Genomic DNA, 13897 nt, shown 5'->3' on the forward strand with positions numbered 1-13897 from the left:
GCTAAATGTACGTATCCTAAAGCTCAAAATTTAAATATTTTATTTCAAGATAATCATCTAATTATTCTTATATGGTTTCTGAAATTTTGGAATTAAAATCTTCCTAAATAGGTATTTTGGGCAAGGGAGTGATGCCCAATAAACTCCCATTGGAGCATAGTACACTTGCTCATTACTATATACCCTACCAACTATAAAAATAATATTAGAGATAAAGAGAGTGAGAGATAATATCTCATTGGAAAAGAAATTTGAAAGAATACTGTCGAAGCTATTTTGAAAATGCTGACCCAAATAAACTGTAATTGTTTTAATATCGATGATTATTCTTCTATGGTATTTTAATGGGTAGATGGTGCATTTTTTTTTGGTAATTTGAACTTTTGTTTTGGTTAATCCGTAGGAATGACGGGCCCTACCCTGAAAGGGGTGCAATACAAGGATTTCCCATCGGGTCAAAGATTCAACAACTTTACAAAGATTTATACTATCGAAACCATATTTCTCGATACTATTTGAAGGTGCTATTTATTTTGGTTGTTTGGAGCTTCAAGTCTATACAAATCGCACCCCATAAGAGAATATTACTCAATAAATATCTTGAGGGATTTTATAATGATGTTGTGCAAAATATAAGTCAGAGTTTATGGGCTCAGCTATGTGACTCGGACTTGGCCAAGTTACTTGGAATTGATGACGTTTGAATATCTTGAGGGATTTTATAATGATGTTGTGCAAACTATAAGTCAGAGTTTATGGGCTCGGCTATGTGACTCGGATTTGGCCAAGTTACTTGGAATTGATGACGTTTGATGGTTTGCATGTAACTCATAATTTATAAACAAAGGTTTAAAGGAGCATAAAATAATCACTAGTATTCATGATTTGATCTAGTTGACTCGAACGCGGCTGAGTAACTCGGTCACTTTATCTTGCCGAAATCAATAGTAGCCTACAAACTCGGTAAATTAAAAATTAGACATAAAATCATAAAAAGTATATTTATTTAGTATATTAGATATTCCTATATAATTTTGAGGATGAATCAAGAATTTTTTTAATCGTTTGCTTAATTTGTATATTTTTCCCTTCTTGAAACTTTCATGATAACTCTAGCTCTAAATATTTTTTTTCAAAATCCAACTGTATATCCATCTTTCATAAATTTTAGACTTTTAATCTTATTTATGGTGTAGTTTGGCTTTTACTATTTTATGACACTTTATTTGTTTATTTCTTTTTAGAGTACTTTACATACAGACCCTAAAATTTTACGTAAAGTACGAAACACTCTATGTATAGGTGAAATTTACAAAGAACATCGGTCAGCCTACTTTTTTTATTTTTTTTCCAAAGTGCCCCTCGATCAACTCTAATTATAATTTTTTTTAGCTTTTTCGTCAGTAGGGCAGTGCTTTAAATCTTAGGACATTGTCTTACAAACGAAAAGGCTAAAAAAAAAACTTAAAAAAAATCATAAAAATTCGGGTTGACTGAGATGCAATTTTGAAAATAATGAAAAATTGGGTTGACCGACCTTCCTTGACTTTCTGTCTATAAGCAGAGCTTTTTATATTTTACCTAAAATTTTAAGGTTCGTATGTAAATTACTCTTCTTTGAAATTTATAGGCTTTTAAGGAATGTACACTACCCAAGCGAGTTCCATCAGACTCTCTTAGGTTTCACTCCCCAATTCATTCTTTATAACCTAAATAATGTTTCAATGTAGCTAATTAAAGAGACAAAAACTTGAAATGTACATAAAATAAATAGAAAATTGTGTTCAAATTGTTACCTGCAGAAGAGAGTAACAGTAGCACCAAGAAGAGGGTGGGAATGCCATGTATTTCATTGCTCCTACAAATTAAAGAAAATGAAGCATGAAAAATGATGTTCATACACCATATATATAGAAAGACAATGTGTTATCATCCTCATTTGTGGTGCTTAAATTTTCCGCAAGTATCGCGGTTGCTCATGTCACCTGGATAATATCGCTGTGCCTAAATTAAGTTAGCATGCTTTGCATTGCTTTTTTTAGTGAAGTGTGAGCCTTAAGTGCTATATATGGAGAAATGCATGTCTAGTAATTTAAACACAAGTATACATAAAACCTCAATTTAAAATTTACGGGAACCAGTACAGGCGCACATAGTATTTTTAAAATCTAGGGTTGGCATTCGAAGGGTGGTGACATCGATATACGAATATAATTAGAAAAAATAAAAATTCACAAAATAGAAAGTTCGGCTAGTTATGATTCAGTGATTCCTGGTTCCCCATAATCAAATGGCCCCAAAACTCCAGGTGTCTCCATACTCTGCACATGCACCCACAATATTAATGTGGTTGTGCGGTTTTCCACTCATACGCTTGAGGATCAATTTCCTGTATGCTTGACATCTCTCCCTTGAACTCTTTTACCCTTACTGCATGGGCTTGTTGAGGTTTGATGTCTTGTATTCTGAGGAAATATATCTGCCAAAGTTCGGATATATCCGTACATGGGATTCGATATATCTGGGACTTGATATATATATTCGTATAAGGGTATTTCGATAATTTGTACGATCTATCTGGGACTCGATATATATCGTTGCGATTGGGGGTTCATCCAAAAGTTGAGGGTTCAGAGAAAAACGCAGATCTCTTTGTAATTAAATAAAAATAGAGTGGCGTGAGGAAGAGAACAAATTGTAACCCTATTTTCATTGCTAGTAAAGAAGTTCTAATCTCCCGTAGACGTATGCATGTTGCTGAACCACATATATCTTTTAGTTGTGGTTGGTTGTCTCTTTCTTTTGTGTTTGTTTCTTCTTTTTTGTTTTCATGGATTGCTTTTCATTTCTACAATTTGGTATCAAAGTCTACATGGTTATTCCACGTTATGGGGTTTGCTACCACGATGAGGGGAAAGGGCTCAAGCATCAAGTATGATATTGAGAGGTTCAATGGAAAGAACAATTTCACCCTTTGACGACGAAGGATGAAGGATCTTTTGATACAACAAGGTCTGGCTAAGGCTTTGCTAGGAAATTGAAGAAACTAGCAAAAATAAACGATGAAGAGTGGCAAGAGAATGAGGAAAAGGCAATACGTGCGATTCATCTGAATCTCTCAAATGACGCCTTGCGTTATGTGGTGGATCTCGAAACTGTTCCGGAGGTTTGGACAAAACTCAATAGTATCTACATGATGAAATCTCCGACGAATAAGTTGTTCTTAAAGAAGCAGTTGTATTCTCTTCAAATGGAAGAAGGCACAAATCTGCTTGAACATCTCAGCGAGTTCGACGAGATCATAAGCCAGTGAGCACGCCTTGACGTCGAAATCAAGGATGAAGACAAGGCCCTACTTCTGTTGGCTTAACTTCCAGGATCATACGATCACCTGGTTACGACTCTACTTTACGGGAAGAAGACTCTTGAGACGGACGAAGTTACTGCTACTCTTATATCAACGAGACAAGGAAGAATACTAGCAGTATTAAATCTCAAAGAGAAGGTTTCTTTGAAAAACACAAAGAGAGTCATGAAAGGGGCAAATTAAATCAAAAGAGGTATGAAAACTGAAGTTGGTCAAAATCAAATGGGAAGGGCAATTGTATTTGCTATTACTGCAAAAAGGAAGGTCATAAGAATAGAGACTGTCCGAAAAGAAAGGATGATATAAAGAGGAAAGAAATATGAAAAACATCTGATGAAGCTAGCGTGGCCGATAGCTTTGACGGAAACGATGGAGATCTTCTCTCTATATCTTCAGGTAAGAATCAATTTACTAATTCTTGGATTTTAGATTCTGATTGTTTTTTTCACATGTGTTCAAATAGAAACTGGTTCGAAACCTACAAATCATATAGTGGTGGGTCTGCTCTAATGGGGAACGATGCGGTATGCAAGACTATTGGAATAGAAACTATCAAAATCAACATGTTTGATGGGATAGTATGAACCTTATCAGATGTGAGGTATGTCCCACAATTAAAGAAAAACTTAATATCTCTGGGGGCTCTTGATTTGAATAGTTACAAGTATACAACAATGGGTGGAGTTCTTAAAGTTAGTAAGGGATCTATAGTTGTCTTGAAAGGTCAGATGACTGGGAACCTATATAAGTTAATAGGGAATCAGTTATAGGTGGAGCTTCTGTAATCACAAATGTTGACTCCAACACAGATGCCACAAATATCTGGTATATGCGTTTAGGCCATATGAGTAAACGAGGAATGATGAAACTTCATAAAAGAAAATTGTTGAAGGGTGTCAGAGCCTGTAAACTGGATTTCTGTAAGTATTGTGTTTTCGGTAAACAGTGCAAGATTAGATTCAAAACTGCAATTCATATGAGCAAGGATATACTAGACTATGTACACAATGATGTATGAGGACCTTCACCAATCAAATCCAAGGGTGGGGTAGAGTACTTCATTACTTTCATTGACGATTACTCAAGAAAGGTCTAGGTCTACTTCATAAAACACAAAAGTGAAGCATTCACGAAGTTTAAACAATAGAAAGCAGAGGTAGAAAGGAAGACATGAAAGAAACTAAAATGCTTGAGAACAGATAATGGAGGGAAGTACAAGTCTAGAGAATTTTAAGAACTTTATAAAGAATAGGGGATTGTATGTCACTTTACCACACCAGAAACTCTTCAGCAAAATGGTGTGGTTGAGAAGATGAACATGAATCTTTTGGAAAGAGCTCATAGTATGAGATTGAATGCAGATTTGAAGAAAAGCTTTTGGGCAGAAGCAGTTAACATGGTCTGTTTTATCGTTAATAGGTCACGATTTACGGCAATTGATTGTAAAATTCCAAAGGAGATGTAGACAGAAAAGCCAGTAGATTACTCTATGCTGAGGATCTTCAGATGTCCAGCTTATGTCCATGTGCAAAGTGGGAAACGTTCTAAATTAGACTCTAAGTCTAAGCAATGCATCTTTCTCAGTTTTGAGAAGGGAGTGAAGGGATTCAAGCTTTGGGTCCCACTTCACATAAGGTTGGGCTTAGTAGGGATGTTGTGTTTGATGAATCTCACATGGTAAAGACAATCAACATGCAAGATGACAAAGTGCAAGTAGATGAAAGTGATGAAAAACGATCGACAGTCAAGGTGGATCTAGAAGATCCTGAAACACCAGAAGAGGAAAGATCATCTAGTAGCATACCAGAACAACAGCAATCACATGGTGAACCCTATAGTTTGGCAAAAGGCAGAAAGAAGCGTGTTCACAAAGCCCATATGAGATACAGCTTTGAAGACATGGGAGCCTTTGCTCAAACTGTTGGTACTGGGGAAATCGATTCCTTCGAAGATGCTCTAAGTGTTACACAGAGTGATAAATGGATGATAGCCATGATGGTGGAGATGGAGTCTCTGAAAAAGAACAAGACTTGGGAGCTTGTCAAGAGGCCCAATGGAAGGAAAGTGATTGGGTGCAAGTGGATGTTTCGAAAGAAAGAGGCAGCAATAGAAAAAGAATGTGAAAGATTCAAGGCTAGGCTCCTAACAAAAGGCTACACTCATAAGGAGGGAGCTGACTACTATAAAATATTCTCTCCAGTTGTCAAGCACACTTCAATAAGGCTATTGCTTATTTTAGTAGCCATGTTTGATTTGGAGCTAGAACAGCTTGACGTGAAGACAACGTTTCTTCTTGGTGATTTAGAAGAACAAATCTTTTTCAGAAACCTGAAGGTTTCAAGGTGCATAGAAAGGAAGATAAAGTTTGTTTACTCAAGAAATCACTTTATGGTCTTAAGCAATCTCTTAAGCAGTGTTACAAGTGTTTCGACTCTTTCATAGTGCGGATTGGCTATTCAAGAAGTGAGTATGATTGTTGTATGTATTTTAAGTTCATGATGATAATTCTCTTATTCTCCCGATTCTTTATGACATGCTCATCGCTGTCAGGAATGCATGAGACATAACTTTTCTTAAGTCTATATTAAGTTCTGAGTTTGATATGAAGGATCTAGGGGCTGCTAATATGATCCTTGGTATGGAGATTCATAGAGATAGAATTGCAGGTAAACTCTGGGTAACTCAGAAAAGGTATGTTGAAAAGGTGCTGGAGCGTTTCAACATAACTTTTCTTAAGTCTATGTTAAGGTTTGAGTTTGATATGAAGGATCTAGGGGCTGTTAATATGATCCTTGGTATGGAGATTCGTAGATATAGAAGTGCAGGTAAACTCTAGGTAACTCAGAAAAGGTATGTTGAAAAGGTGTTGGAGCGTTTCAATATGAAAAAGGCCAAGTCAGTTAACACTCCATTGGCGAGTCATTTTAAGTTATCTAAACGGTAGTCTCCCACTATGAATGAGGAGATAGAGCAGATGTCTCTGATGCCCTATGCTAGCGTAGTCGGAAGCCTCATGTATGTTATGGCTTGTAGCAGGCTGGATTTATCTTATATTATCAGTGTTGTCAGTCAATATATGAGTAATCCTGGAAGGGAGCATTGGAATGCTATTAAGTGGATTTTCAGATATCTGAGTGAGACGTTAGATCTCGAAATTATGTTCAGCAGGAAGAGAAGCTCTACAGAACTGGTGGGATATATTGATTCCGACTATGCTGGTGATTTAGACAAGCGAAGATTTACTATAGCGTATGTCTTCACACTAGCAAGTGGATCTGTTTCATGGAAGACAATGCTTCAACCCACGATTGCCTTGTCTACGACAGAGGCAGAGTATATGGCAGCAGTTGAGGCTGCAAAGGAGGCGATCTAGTCGACTGGTATGGCTCGTGAGTTGGGGGGGAGTAAAAAGGGTTGCATTGTGATAATTAGAGTGTCATAAATCTTGCAAAGAATCAAGTGTTTCATACAAGGATAAAAACACATTGATGTGATATATCACAAGATCAAGGAGCTTGTGTCAGAAAGAATCATTCACCTGAAGAAAATTCATACGATTGACAACCCTGCAGATAGGCTTACAAAGCCGGTCACCACAAAAAATTTCAAGCTTTACTTGGACTTGCTTAATGTCTCTCATTGTTGAGAGTGAGGGAAGCACCCCATGGCAGGTAGGGGTGTAGTAGCGTACCTTTATGGAGGTACGGGCATGAATACAACTTCAGGGTGGCTCGATAGAATTCAAGCCAAGATGGAGATCGTTGAGGATTGATGTCTTGTATTCTGAAAAAATATATCTGCCAAGGTTCAGATATATCCGTACATGAGATTCGATATATCTGGGACTTGATATATATATGTATATCCGTATAAGGGTATTTCGATAATTTATACCATCTATCTGGGACTCGATATATATCGTTGCTATTGGGGGTTCATCCAAAAGTTAAGGGTCAAGGGAAAAACGCAGATCTCTTTGTAATTAGATAAAATTAGAGAGGCGTGAGGAAGAAAGCAAATTGTAACCCTATTTTCATTGCCAATAAAGAAGCTCTGATCTCCCGTGGACGTAGGCACATTGCCGAACCACGTATATCTTTGCGTTATGGTTGGTTGTCTTTTTTTTTGTATTTGTTTCTTCTTTCTTATTTTCGTGGATTGCTTTTCGTTTCTACAGGGCTGTCTTCCATACTCTTCCTTGAACTCTTCTAAGTAATGTTCTTAAATCACCTCTGGAAGTTCTCTACCAAATGACACATGCAAAACCCTGGATAGCAGTCCGGGAAGATACGTTCTAGTAGTTGTAATAGCCATTTTTTTCAGTCCGAACAATCACAAGTCTTGCTGTGTATAGAGCAACTCCTTCAGGCAATTAAGAAACTATATCAAAGTATGTTTGCCCTCATTCTCTACTACAGTGAACGCTATTGGAAACATGCCACCATCAACATCCGCATTGATAACACTCAACAGAGTCTCTTTGTATGTTCCCTTAAGAAATGTCTCATCTAAACCAATGAGAGGCCTACAACCATACAAAAATCTCTTGAGGAAAGGATGAAAGCACAAAAATATATGTTGGAATCTATAGTCACGTTCTGTAGGTATGTATCTTAAAGTTTGGGGTTTGGTGACTCGTAGCTTCTCCATATATAGGGATAGCTCTATATATGACTAGTTATGTGACCTCAGAATCATTTATGTCACAACAACATCACACCATGTTCGCATTGAACATCATTCTTAATATATTTGGGTCTCATAGTTATTTGGTCGGTCAAACGGGGTTTAAATTTCCTCATTACCTACTGGCTTCGTGCTAATGGATGGTGAGTCATTCCCAATTGATCCATACAAGTGTGGTGATTTAACAATTCTCTCACCTTAAAATAATTTGTGGTGGAACTCTAGAGCATTGCACTATCCAGTTGTACCCCTCCTTAGGTGATTAGAATTAAAAGATCTTGGGACAAAATTTTGATATATATAATAATCTTCTAAATGATTACTGAGTAACCTGACATCCTCGAATTATTGTCGTACATAGAGATGAATATGTGGGTAGACTGAACTGCATAGAGAATCCGATAGATGCATATCATCGGGATCAAGTCGGATGTGTCTCGCACTTTCGGAGTCCGCATCACATGTATGTACTACATTTTGGACGATGGGAATGGGCACTGGTTGAATGGGGCGGCTGAAAAGGTAAGTTCAAAGGATTCAATAAGTGTTAATTATAAATCTTGAAATACACGATAAATATATATGTCATAAGTATTACCTGATCCTCGTTGATGGTCCTCATGATGGAGCTACACCCACTACATTTGTTTGATGTTTCCTATGTATTACTTCGCATGGTTAATTCGCAATACGTACATGACCATTGGAAGCCACCAACAACATACATGTCACATCTGCATCTTTGTTTACTTCTACTAAACTATCTCTTTCTAGATATATAATTGTCAAATTTCTACAGTCACAATGCGTAATAGATTGGTCCAATGATTCACTCCCATTATACAAAGTAGTTTTCACATTCTCACCCTGATATAAAATGGAATTCTCTCATTCTATATATAATTTTAAAAATCCCCCCAAAAAATATGAGTTCAAATTAGAATCATTCAATTTAGTTTTTGATTCATTGCTGCTACTACAATTATTGACTTGTCTATAAATATTGTTGAGATCCAACACATTTGCAAAGTATTCAACAAAATTCTTAAGAGAGGCACTAATGGAGAAGCCACCTCAAGATTGTTACCGAGTGGGATTTATGTTGACCCTAAATTATCAAGAAAAATAGTAAAAATATCCTAGTGATTTTCATGCATTGCACCCCCATTGCCAAAGTAGTCTTATGTATTTTACTTTTATTTTCATCCATTGCATCCCCATTGCCAAAGTAGTCTTATGTATTTTGCTTTTATTTAAGATTTTTCTATGTATACGTAGGGGCCTGTTATAATACCAAAAGCAATGCATTTTTTAATTATTTTACGTTCTTTTTTATTTTGTTTTCTTGATATGTAGGGCCTGTTATGATACAATAGGTAATACATCTTGAAAGAGTTCTTAATTATTCCTTAACTATGGTCTTGGCCATCTCTATGTAACTTTTGGAGGAATTTGGGGAAGCAATGTCTGATCAACCCAATTTATCTGATGTTTCTTATCAGGTACAAAGGACTCAATTTATCTGATGTTTCTTATCAGGTGCAAGGGACTATATCATTTCCAAGTCAATGTGCATATGTGGTGCTACGAATGTCATGGAAAATGATCTACTCCCTGATAAGACTCTTATGGCTACCATCAATGGCATCTTGGAGCCGAACACGAGCAGTGCAGAAAATGGTGGGAGCTGGGTACAAGTTCAAGGTATGTGTGCTGATCATTTGGGATCTTTTTTTTGTTTTTTTCCAAAGGAAAGAACTTGGACATGCATGTCCATGTCATTTTAATGTGGTTTTTGGATAAGGGGCCCTCTAATTATTATTTTATCTCTAATGTGGTTGTGCACATCAGTTTTCTCGACAATGTGAGATCATGTTGTTGTTTGTCTACTTTAACAATGTATATTTGCTTTATGGAAATTGTGAGGAAACTAGTAAGATTGTATATATTCTACAATGTGGTATACTTCCATATTGCAATAACATCTTCATCTAATTCCATAGGATAGGTTTGACATGCCCCAGGTGTTCAACAGCAGAGGAGCCATAGAAAAATTGCTGTAAGAGTGTGATGATGAAGATTCTAGAGTTACAATTAGTATCAAGAAGCCAAAGTGATGCATTTTGAATGGGGAACAAAGATAGTTTGTATGGGACAACAAAAGTAGGAGGCTCTAGTTTGAAGTGTGTTGATAAAGATATGGGGTTTAAAAGTTATTAAGTCAAAGGCATGATACCTTTAAGCGTATGTAGTTTCAACGCCAAAAATTATTTTTGGGAGAGAAAGAGACGAAACAATGTTGTAATCATATTATTTGAATTTTATATGAGCAATGTTAGTGAGGATTTTTCTAGTAATTTATATGGAATTATCGCATGCTTTGCTCTCTTTCTCGCAAGTCTCTTCCTTTTCTAGTAATTCATATGAAATTTTCGCATTCTTTGCTCTCTCTCCCAAGTCTCTTCCTTATTTGATGGGTAAGTTGTGGTTTGAAACTTCAACACTCTTTCTCTCTATATCTCTCTCTAAAATTTCAAAATAATTTGATGTACTTTATCTTTATGTGTCAACGTGAATAATTCTTATTTGATGATTAAGTTATGGTTTGAACCCTCAAATCTCTTTCTCTCTTAAGTCCAAGTAAACTATAGTTAATTAGTTATTGCCCAAGGCACCAATAGTACTCCATTTATTCTAGTTTGAGTGGCAATGTCACCCAAAGAGAGTCAAAAAGCATAAACAATACCCTAGTGATGTATTTTGGTTTTGTTTTAATTTTTAAATAGCAATTTTGTGGGTCGTAAATTTCAAATAAAAGAAGGAAATACCATGAAACAGGTTTGCTTGATGCCAAATTGGAAAATGCAGTCCCTGCCCCAACACATTCACAAGGAACAAAGAATGATGCTTTGCTTGAAATCATATTTAGTGAATTAACAAAAGATGGAGCATTTAATGAAGTGCAAATATATTCATTACATTTGATGCACAACATCAATATTGCATCCACATTTCAACCTCACAATAATCATTATGTACAACTCCAAAACTACATATACAAAGTTGTCACATGTAAATGCTCAAAAATCTCATAGGAAAAGTAGCTTTTCTAGCCCCAAAATTGTGTTAACATCACACCAAGAATCGTGTGGTAGCATTTCCATTGCCATCACCTTCTTTTCCAATTGTTCGTTGACGACACATTGAAAACCCCATGCCTTGGCCAAACTCTTGTAAACTTCATAAGCATCATCATGACTTGAAAATCTTTTCCAATGGTATGGAACTAAATCACTAGAAACTATTTCTAATGGGTTTTCTACAATTGAAGCAAAGCCCTCTACAAGCATGGTTTCATTTGGAGGACTTTCCATATGTGATCTACTTAGGTACCTGTAAAAAAGGACTCAAATTTGATTGTGAGTACCTGCAAAAAAATCACTAAATTACATAATATTTATACATTAGTGATTTTTGGGGCTTGTTCGTAAAAATTATAATGGCTAAATAAATCAAAACCACAAAGACATCCATTTGGGCCAAAACTGACCCTCATTGTTCACTTGAAACTGAAAAATGTAGATTCATACCTCTTTTTTTTGTTTTTTGCTTTATTTAATTTTTTTTTTTTTTGTCCTCTCATAATCATAACAAGCAAAACAAGTCATAAGTAGCAAACCAAACTATCAATAGGGTTACTAACACATCAGCAACTCGTATGTAATACATATATCAATAAACCACATATCAAAACAATTAGTAACCATAACAAGCAAATAACACATCACTAATCATATACTCATATATACTACATTAGAGATAAAATAATAATTAGACAGCCCCTCATCCAGAAACCACATTTGAATGACATTGACATGCATGTCCAAGTTCTTTCCTTTCGAAAAAAATAAAAAATCCATGTTTGAGGGTGTAACAACGACACATAAGAGGAATTTTGAGAACAAGCGAAAACACAATGCAAGACTACAAAATTTTTTAGCATTGTAAGAAGCATAAATGGGCCAAAACAGAGCTGCTCTATTATTACCATGTTAATCCTTCACAATTCGTCATAAAGAAATGGGCCAAAAACAGAGCTGCTCTATTATTATTATGCTACTGAACATTGTAAGAAGCATAAATGGGCCCAAACAGAGCTGCTCTATTATTACCATTAATCAACATAAATTTTTAATTTTTAATTTTTTTAAATAGAAGTGATTTCTCCATTAGTGTTCTATTAGGAATTTTATTGAACACTTTGTAGATGTAATGTTTCTCACCAAGTTTTACAAGCAAGTTAATAATTGGAATGGGTACAATGCATCAAAATGTGTTTCTAAAGAAAAAGTCAGTGGTTCTATAAGGTTCTATTGCAAAAGAAATAGCAGCCCAAAAACAAAATTTGCATTTTGAAAAGATCCAAAATGCTCATATAAGAACCCGGGGCTTCATTACCTATCATGACCATCTCTCATTTTAGGATCAAATCTTCCACTCACGCCTCCTTATCTTGTGAAAAATAAGCAAACTAGCAACTGCATGAGACCGTCATATTCAAAATCCAGATTTTGAGAGTAGCTTTGAACTTGAATGAAATAATGGGTTCTCAAATAGGCAAACCTCCATTCAATATTCAACAAAAAAAAGGGTGTCTTCCATCATTGGCATTACAACCCTAATAGAGGTCTTGAGAGAGAGGGAGGGCAAGGCGTGAGAGAATAGTAACCCAAGAGAGAGAGTATGGGATAGTTTCATTCATTTCTTCCAGCGTTTCTTAGGGGAGAGAGAGAGTATGAGGGAGGGCAAGGCATGAGGGTCAGAGGGAGAGAGAATGGGGAAGGCGAGGGGAGGAGAGAGAGCAAAGGTGTGCCAGAGAGGGGATAGAGTAGGTGGGGAAAACTTTAAAATTTCTTCGTTTTTTTGAAAGTTGTTTTTTGAAGTTTTGAGCGAAAAGTCTAAAATGCCTTAGTATAAAGGCTTTGTTCATCGAATAATGTGAGGGTAGTAAATGTAAAGCGGTACTTCACAGGTCCATCCAACTTAACTTATGGTTTTTGGAGGGTTGGTAACGCTAGAAAATTCCAATATATATATATATATATCAATAAGCGAAAATAAATAATGATTTCGACTACCATCATCACTGTCCAAAGTTCATCGTACAGTCACGATTGTCCGGTAGTATTTTATTTTTCATTTTTTTTTTATAAATCGAAATGACCTGAAATTTAGAGCGTGTATTGATAAAAATAGATGAATCTATGAAAAATATCAAAAAAAAATTTTATGTGAAACCAGTTGACCAAAATACCCTCAAAATATTTTTGGGGTATTTTGGTCAATAATATTTTTGAGATTTATTTTTTTTATATTTTTATTATATGTGTCTCACTAAGATGTACATACGGTTCAAATTTCAGGTCATTCCGATTTATAGAAACAAAATGAGAAGTAAAACTCTACCAGATAATCGTGACCGTACGATGAACTTTGAACGGTGATGAGGGTAGGTAAAATTACTGTTCATATAAGCGAAAATTAACAGTGATTTCACCAATCCTCATCACATCCAAAGTGCATTGCATGGTCACGATTGTCCGGTAGTGTTTCATTTTTCATTTTTTCTATAAATAGAAATAACCTGAACTTTGGAGCATATGCTCATAAAAAATAGGCGAATCTAAGAAAAATAACAAAAAAAAGTTTACATGAAAATAATTGACCAAAATACCCCCAAAACGCTCCAGGGGTGGTTTTGTCAATTGTTTTTCACAAAATATTTTTTTTAATATTTTTGTTTGCTACGGCTCACTATGATATTCACACGCTCTAAATTTTAGG

The 13897-nt window shown here is 35.7% G+C and overlaps 1 long non-coding RNA gene across 2 annotated transcripts; it reads right to left on the reverse strand.

The window, feature by feature from the left end:
• Positions 1–10984: 10984 nt before the first annotated feature.
• Positions 10985–12930, reverse strand: LOC148779874 (uncharacterized). 2 transcript variants are annotated; one of them, XR_016043503.1, is made up of 2 exons: positions 12512–12930; positions 10985–11446 (listed from the first exon to the last, which is right to left on the reverse strand). It is a non-coding gene; the product is annotated as an uncharacterized LOC148779874 (long non-coding RNA). The 2 variants fall into 2 exon arrangements; XR_016043504.1 differs by having other exon boundaries at positions 10985–11480; positions 12512–12929.
• Positions 12931–13897: the final 967 nt, after the last annotated feature.

The sequence above is a fragment of the Amborella trichopoda genome, chromosome 11 (genome assembly GCF_054954075.1).
Source record: "Amborella trichopoda isolate Santa Cruz 75 chromosome 11, AtrichopodaSantaCruz75HAP2 v2.0, whole genome shotgun sequence".
Taxonomy (NCBI): domain Eukaryota; kingdom Viridiplantae; phylum Streptophyta; class Magnoliopsida; order Amborellales; family Amborellaceae; genus Amborella; species Amborella trichopoda.